Raw genomic sequence first — 7,460 nt, 5'->3', positions numbered from 1 at the left:
GGAGAGTGGGACCCTACCCAGAGAAGCAGTGATGCCTGAGATGGAGGCAGAGATGATAATGTGGAGAGATGGAGTGTTGGGGACTTTAGACACAGAGAGGGAGAGCTGCTGTGTGCTGATGACCAGGGGCCAGGCTTGCAATGCATATCCTTTGCTTGGTTGATGACGCAAGGAGGGGATTGTAACCATAGCAGTGAAATGATATACTATAGGATGAATGTAAAACTAATGTTCTCCCATATAAACTATCACATAATTCACAATAAAATATTTTTAAAAAACAACAACAAAAATGGAGGAGTAGTTAATCTTACAGTCCAGAAACAGAGGGGCCTAGGACCATGAGGGGAGAAGAGCATGACTGGAATGTGGAACCCTATTCCAGGGAAGCAGTGACAGCAGAGATGAAGGCAAAGATTAGGACATGGAGAGAGAGAGCCGTGAGAACTCTAGATTCGTGGAAAGAGAAAGGCTGAGTGCTGGCAGCTAGGAGGCAGGCTTGCAGAATGTGCCCTTTGGTTGGTTAAATTACTATATATTCCTGAGTGTTTTTGTGTACATGCTCCCCACCCCACCCCCCAAAAAAACAAATGAGGAAATAGAAGCAAATACTGTTGAATGATTTAAAAAATAAATAAATAAAATGGCTCAAACCCAACAACCACCCCATGGAAGAAAGATGAAGCTGTCTCCTCTCGTAAAAACTTAGAATCTCAGGAAGCCTATACAGGGTCACTATGAGTTGAAATAAACTCGATGGCAGTGGGTTTGGTTTTGGGGGGGGTGGGGAATCAACTCTCATAGGAGCCCTGCTGGTGCTGTGGGTCGAGTGTTGTGCTGCTAACTGAAAGGTCAATGATTCGTAACCACCAATTTCATCAAAGATGAGGCAACCCATTACATAAAGATTTAGAGCCTTAGAAACCCTAGAGAGCAGTCCCACTCTGTTTCATATGGGTCACTGTAAGTCAGAATTGATTCTACAGCAATGGGTTATCATCTCTTCTAGGTATCCACTCCTGACTGACTTCCTGGCCTAATGTAGATACCTTCCTTCTGTGTGTCCATAACAAACACTCTTAATGTACCTCTAATACAACATTCGTTGGCTTCCACTGCTACAGTTGGCTTACTTACCTAGAAACTCAAAAATAGAAGTTGTGTCTCATTTGTACCAAGTTGAATATGGTGTCTGGATCATGGTGGTGGTGGTGGTTGTGTGCTATTGAGTCGGTTGCAATTCATAATGGCCCTATGTACAGTTTCCGAAGCTGTAAATCTTTATGGGAACAGAAAGCCTCATCTTTCTCCCACACATCAACTGGTAGATTCTAACTACTGACCTTGTGGTTTAGCGGCACCACTCATAATTCACTACACTACCAGGGCTCCTTCTATATCATAGCAGGCATTCAATAAATATTTGCTCAACTGAATTAACAAAATGCCAATGACATACTATAAGTCTGACAAATACAATTAACATAAACGTTTTTTAGAAGTTTATTAAGTGATTTGCTATATGAGGTATAAAGCAATAATGAAAGGTTTCTGTTGATATAAATCAGAAAAGTAAGGAGAAAAATAATGACATTTATCTGAACAACACCCAGTTGACAAGAACATAATTTACAAATTAAATTGATTCTGCACTTGAATGTGGATTAAAATTGGTTCAGAACAAATTATTTGTTTTGACAAGTACTACCTTTTAATTGGTCAAGAAGCATGATGGCTATTCGGTGCTGGGCTTGAATGAGTTCAAGATGCAAATCCATCATGAAACTATTTGCTGTGACTGGTTTGTAAGTGTTTCCATTTACATCTTGGGTGTACTTTGGTCCCGGAAAATTGAAGTGAAAGTATAAAAGACAATAGTTATCATATCATGCCAAAAATAGTCCTATCCTATTATCTCTGAAGTTATTATCATCTTACTTTTAGCCACTAAATGCTGCTCACTTCTCAACCCTCTGCAATCTGGCTTTACATACTAATAAATCTGCTTTTAGAAGTCATCAGTTGCCTCTTAACCGACAAATTCAAAGGTTCCTCACTCTCCTTAATTTCTTCTGGGAAGAGGAGAATACACTTCTGACCTCTAAGAAATGAACCTCCACAAATCATTCTTGTTGCAAGGCCAGCCTTCTTCCTACTCAATAAACACTTCAATCCATTGAGATATTTTTCCATTCTTACCTTAGTATAACAGTGATCAATTACTGATGATCCATTTGGCAAAGTAGTCAACATGCAATTCATGTTTATTGCCCCAATTACTTTGTCAAGAAGTCCATAAGCAAAATATAACTGTTCATCAGGTTTTTTCTAAAATAATTTTGTAAACAGAGAGAGAAATAAAAAACTTAAGGGAAAAATAATGTTCACATTTTTCTAATTCCTTCTAACAATAATTCAGAAAAAGAAATTTAAATACTCTCTAACATCAACAATGTTGCATTTCTTACTAAGTGCATTTGTCTTTTATTAAATGAGCATTACTAGCAATAAAAATTTACTATTAATAAAGATGAACTTCATCTTGTTGGCTCTACAGCCAATGCTTACGGAAGCAGCAGGCAAGAAATCAAATGACATATTACATTAGGCAAATCTGCTGCAAAAGCCACCCTTAAAGTGTTAAACAGCAAAGATGTCAGTTTGAGGACTAAGGTAAGCCTGACCCAGGCCATGATATGGATGTGAAAGTTGGACAACGACAAAGGAAGACCAAAGAAGAACTGATGCATTTGAATTATGATGTTGGTGAAGAATATTGAAAGTACCATGGACTGCTAGAAGAATAAACAAATCTGTCGTGAAAGAAATACTGTCAGAATGTTCCTTAGAAGCAAAGCTGGTGAGACGTCATCTCTCGATCTTTGGACATATTGTTAGGAGGGATCCAGCCCTGCAGAAGGACGTCATACTTGATAAAGTGGAGGGTTAGTGAAAAAGAGGAAGACCCCAGTGATATGGATTGGCACAGCTCCAGCAGCAATGGGATCAAATATAACAATTATGAGGCTGGCACAAGGCCAGACAGTGTCTTGTTCCATTGTGCCTAGTGTCACTGTGAGTCCAAACCTTCTTGACAGCAACTAACAACAATGACAACAATATAAAGAGGAAACACTTTGTTCAAACTTTCACATTTTCTCTCTATTTTCTTAGAAAATAAAACACGAACACATAAGCATAAAATTAAGATTCTCTAGATAACCGTCCACAATGCCATTCCTTACTTTTGTCTCTGTGAATAGTCACTGCACTGAATTTGGTGTTTCACCATTCCTTTTTCTCCTTTCCAGCTTTTACTACACGTGTATATATACATGAACAATACGCAAGACTGCTTTGCATATTTAAATTTTTTTTCTTGTAAAATTCTAGTGTGCTTTTTCACGCAGTCATAAGGGGCTGAAACTTATTCAAGCTGGTAAGGATAACTCAAAGTGCTGGGTTTGGTCATGAACACAGTACTACTCTAGCAATTCTAAGTAGAAAAGGATATAAAACAGGGAGAAAAGATCAAAAAAGCTGCCAGTGATGATTTTCAGCATGCAATGCTCAAGAGCTTACTCAGTCTCTGTGAATATAAGAATCTCTAGAAGGCTGCTGACAACAACTCCAAACATCTACCAAACTGAAACAGTTGAACTACAAGAGCTTGCTTAGGACAGCTGATAAATTCACATCTGCTGTATGTCATAGACAATTTGAACTCCACTTATGCAGAATCTGTACGTAGACCAAGAGGTAACTGCTTGAACAGAATAAGGGGTGATTTTAAATCAGGGTTATATCCTTTCACCATCTTTGTTACACCTATATGTGAGTAAACACAGCATCAGGATTGGAAAAAGACTCATTAACCACTTGCAATATGCAGATGATACAACTTTGTTTGTTCAACACAAAGAAGGCTTGAAGCACTCATTGATGTAGGTCAAAGACTACATAAGTATGGATTTCACCTCAACAAAACTATAACAAACGTCTCACAACTGGACCAATAAGCAATATCATGATAAACAGAGAAAATACTGAAGTTGTCAAGGATTGTATTTTAGTAGGATCCACAATCAACACTCATGGAAGCAGCAGTCAAAATAAATCAAATGACATATTACATTGGGCAAATCTGTTGCACAAACCTTTTTAGAGTGTTAAAAAGCAAAGATGTCACTTTGAGGACAAAGGTATGTCTGACCCACACCCTGGTATTTTCAATATCCTCATACAGATAGATGCGAAAGCTCAACAATAAATAAGAAAGATCGAAGAAGAACTGATGCATTTGAGCTAAAGTGCTGGTGAAGAATACTGAATATATACCATGCGGAAAGAATGTACAAATCTGTTCTGGAAGAAGTCAGAATGCTCCTTAGAAGAGAGAATGGTAAGACTTCACCTCACCTACTTTGGACATGTTATCCGGAAGACACAGTCCCTGGAAAAGGACATCGTGCTTGGTAAAGTGGAGTGTCAGGGAAAAGAGAAATATAAGACAGATTGGCACAGTGATTTCAAACATGGATTCAAACATAGCAACAATTGTGAGGATGGTGCAGGACCAGGCAGTGTTCATTCCATTGTACACAGATAGGGTTTGGTCATGAACACAGAACGTGAGTTGAAAGTGACTCAAAGGTCCCTAACAACAACTGTCTCCACATGGCAAATTCATGCAAATGCTGTCACTGGAAGACTAACCTAGAGTCATAAGGAAGTAAGATACTGGGAAATAAAAGAGACCACAGAAGGGCATGGATAAGCTGACCATCTACACCACTCTTCATGGCTACAGTGAAATAGTGTTACACTGAAAAATATGCTACAACATAGGGATCCACTCTTCTGTTAATAGGCACCTGGAATGCCATCACTAAAAATGTTTCCATGTATTATACTTCTCTGGAGTAAAGGCAGGCTGATACTTTCTCTACAACCATTAGACCTCTTCTCTTTTTTAATGCTGCTAAGACCTCTAGGATATGCTGAACAGAAGGATGACAGCTTTATTTATGTTACTACTTCAGAATAAAGGAGTTGTGTCTAACCATTTACCATAAATACAACATTTGTTAAAGGTCTCTGGGAGATACTCTTTTTCAGATACCAAAATTCTCTTCTATTCCTAATTTGCTGTTGTGGAATTATTTATTTAAATAATGGTTAGTGAATATTCTTAAGTGCTTTTTTTTTGCACCCCTTTACCTTTACCCAGTGAGATTATTTATGTTGTTATTAACTTTACTAATGATAGATCAGGGAGGGAGTGCAATAGCTCCATATGATAAGCATTTGAGGGCGCTTAACAACAATAATAATGGCAAGTCATAGTCCTATTGTGGCACTATAAAATAAGTACTGGACTGCTAATCAAAATGTCAGTGGTTCAAACCCACCAGCTGCTCCTAGGAAACTCTCCACAGGGTCGTTATAAGTTGGCTCCAACTCAACAGTATGCAACAACAACAACAACTATAAAGAGAATGAAAATTTCAGAGGAATGGCATCACTTTCAATGCTAAAAGAATATTTCAAGATCTATCTGGAAGTACAAGGCTGTCAGCGATAATATTTATATGCCTACAAGGAAGAAAGGCTAATGTGACTATTATTCAAATTTACGTACCAAACACTAATGCCAAAAAGAAAGCAATTGAAGAATTTTATCAAATTGTGCAGTCTAAATTGATCAATGACTGGGGAGCTTTAAGAGACATATACTGGAATTATGGGCTTTTAAGAACCATACATGAAATTATGATTCAATAATTCTTAAGTGAGAAATATATAAGCACCAGAAGTGATACCTAGAAAAACCACTGGCATACAGCTATTATTCTGCCCTAATCTCTTTATGCAGGTCAAACATTCTCTGTTCCAAATTTAGATTTCTCACCTCTGGCTCACTTCAAATAACACAGCACAGTGAAAGAACTCAAAAAACTTCATCTCCTGAAATCTATAGTTAGAAGATGAAAATTCATTTGATAAACTAAATTCTGAATGACAACCCAGTCCTCTATGACATAGTTAATGATATCTGATTGATGCAGTGTCTGTCGATTACATCAAGTGTGGCAGGTGCATAAATGAAATAACACTTCTAAAATTAGCATTGCTTCATATATTTCAAAGGGATGCTATGTAGAAAGGCAAAAGGGAGGAAATGGCACATCAATAGTCAAATTTATATCACACATTGGGAATACATTTTTATATGTATACCCTGAAGATTGAATATCCATTTCAAACAAGAGGCATCATAGCATAGTTTCTAAAAGCCTGGACTTTGAAGGCAACAAATAGAAGTTCCAATCCCTACTCTATCACTTACTGCATGACCTTGAGAAAGTTGGGTATAGCAGTTGAAATAAACGTATCATGACTCAAGTGAATCTCCAAACAAAATTCTGAGAGAAGACATCACACAGCAGTTGTTGTTGTTGTTAGGTGCCATCAAGTCGGTACTGACTCATAGAGACCCTATGTACAACAGAATGAAACACTGCCCGGTCTTGGGACAACCTCAAAATTGTTGCCACGCTTGAGCCCATTGATGCTGCCACTTTGCCAATCTATCTCACTAGGGGTCTTCCTCTTTTTCTCTGACCTTACCAAACATGATATCCCTCTGCAGTTACTAGACCCTCCTGACAATATGTCCGAAGTATGAGAAATGAAGTCTGAGCATCCTGACTTCCAAAGAGCACTCTGACTGCGCTTCGTCAAACACGGATCTGTTGGTTCTAGTGTCAGTTCATGGTGCTTTCAATATTCTTCTCCAACACCCTAACTCAAAAACATCAATTCTTCTATGGCCTTCCTTATTCCTGCCCAACTTTCAGATTCAAATTAGATTATAGAAAATACCATGGCTTGGATCAGAAGTACCTTAGTCCTCAAGTTGACATCTTTGCTCTTTAACACTTTAAAAAGGTCTTGTGCAGCAGATTTGCCTAATGCAATACATTATTTGATTTCTTGAATGCTGCTTCCGTGAGTGTTGATGGCTGATCCAAGAAGAATGAAGTCCTGACAACTTCAATCTTTTCTCCATTGATAAGAATGTTGTTTATTAGTCCAGTGGCGATATTTTTTGTTTTCTTTACATTGAGATGCAATCCATACCCAAGACTGTGGTCTTGATCTTCATCAGTAAATATCTAAAGTCCCCTTCACTTTCAGCAAGCGAGGTTGCATCATCTGCATATCACAGGTTGTTAATGAGTCTTCCTCCAATCCTGACGCCAAGTTTTTCTTCATAGAACCCACCTTCTCAGATTATTTGCTCAGCATACAGGTTGAATAAGTAGGTGAAAGAATAACACCCACTCACACACCTTTCTTAATTTTAAAGTGGTTACGAATCGGGCTGCAAACCTTAAGGTCAGCGGTTCGAAACTACCAGCTGCTCCGTGGGAGAAAGATGAGGCTTTCTACTCCCG

General features: G+C 38.2%; 1 pseudogene; it reads right to left on the bottom strand.

The window, feature by feature from the left end:
- LOC102814751 overlaps positions 1-7,460 on the bottom strand; it is a 127,651-nt pseudogene that overhangs the window by 118,772 nt on the left and 1,419 nt on the right.

Source organism: Chrysochloris asiatica, unplaced genomic scaffold (assembly GCF_000296735.1).
Source record: "Chrysochloris asiatica unplaced genomic scaffold, ChrAsi1.0 scaffold00174, whole genome shotgun sequence".
In the NCBI taxonomy this organism is placed as follows: Eukaryota; Metazoa; Chordata; class Mammalia; order Afrosoricida; family Chrysochloridae; genus Chrysochloris; species Chrysochloris asiatica.
The sequence above is the reverse complement of the archived record's forward strand: the minus strand, read 5'-3'. Positions and strand labels throughout refer to the sequence as shown.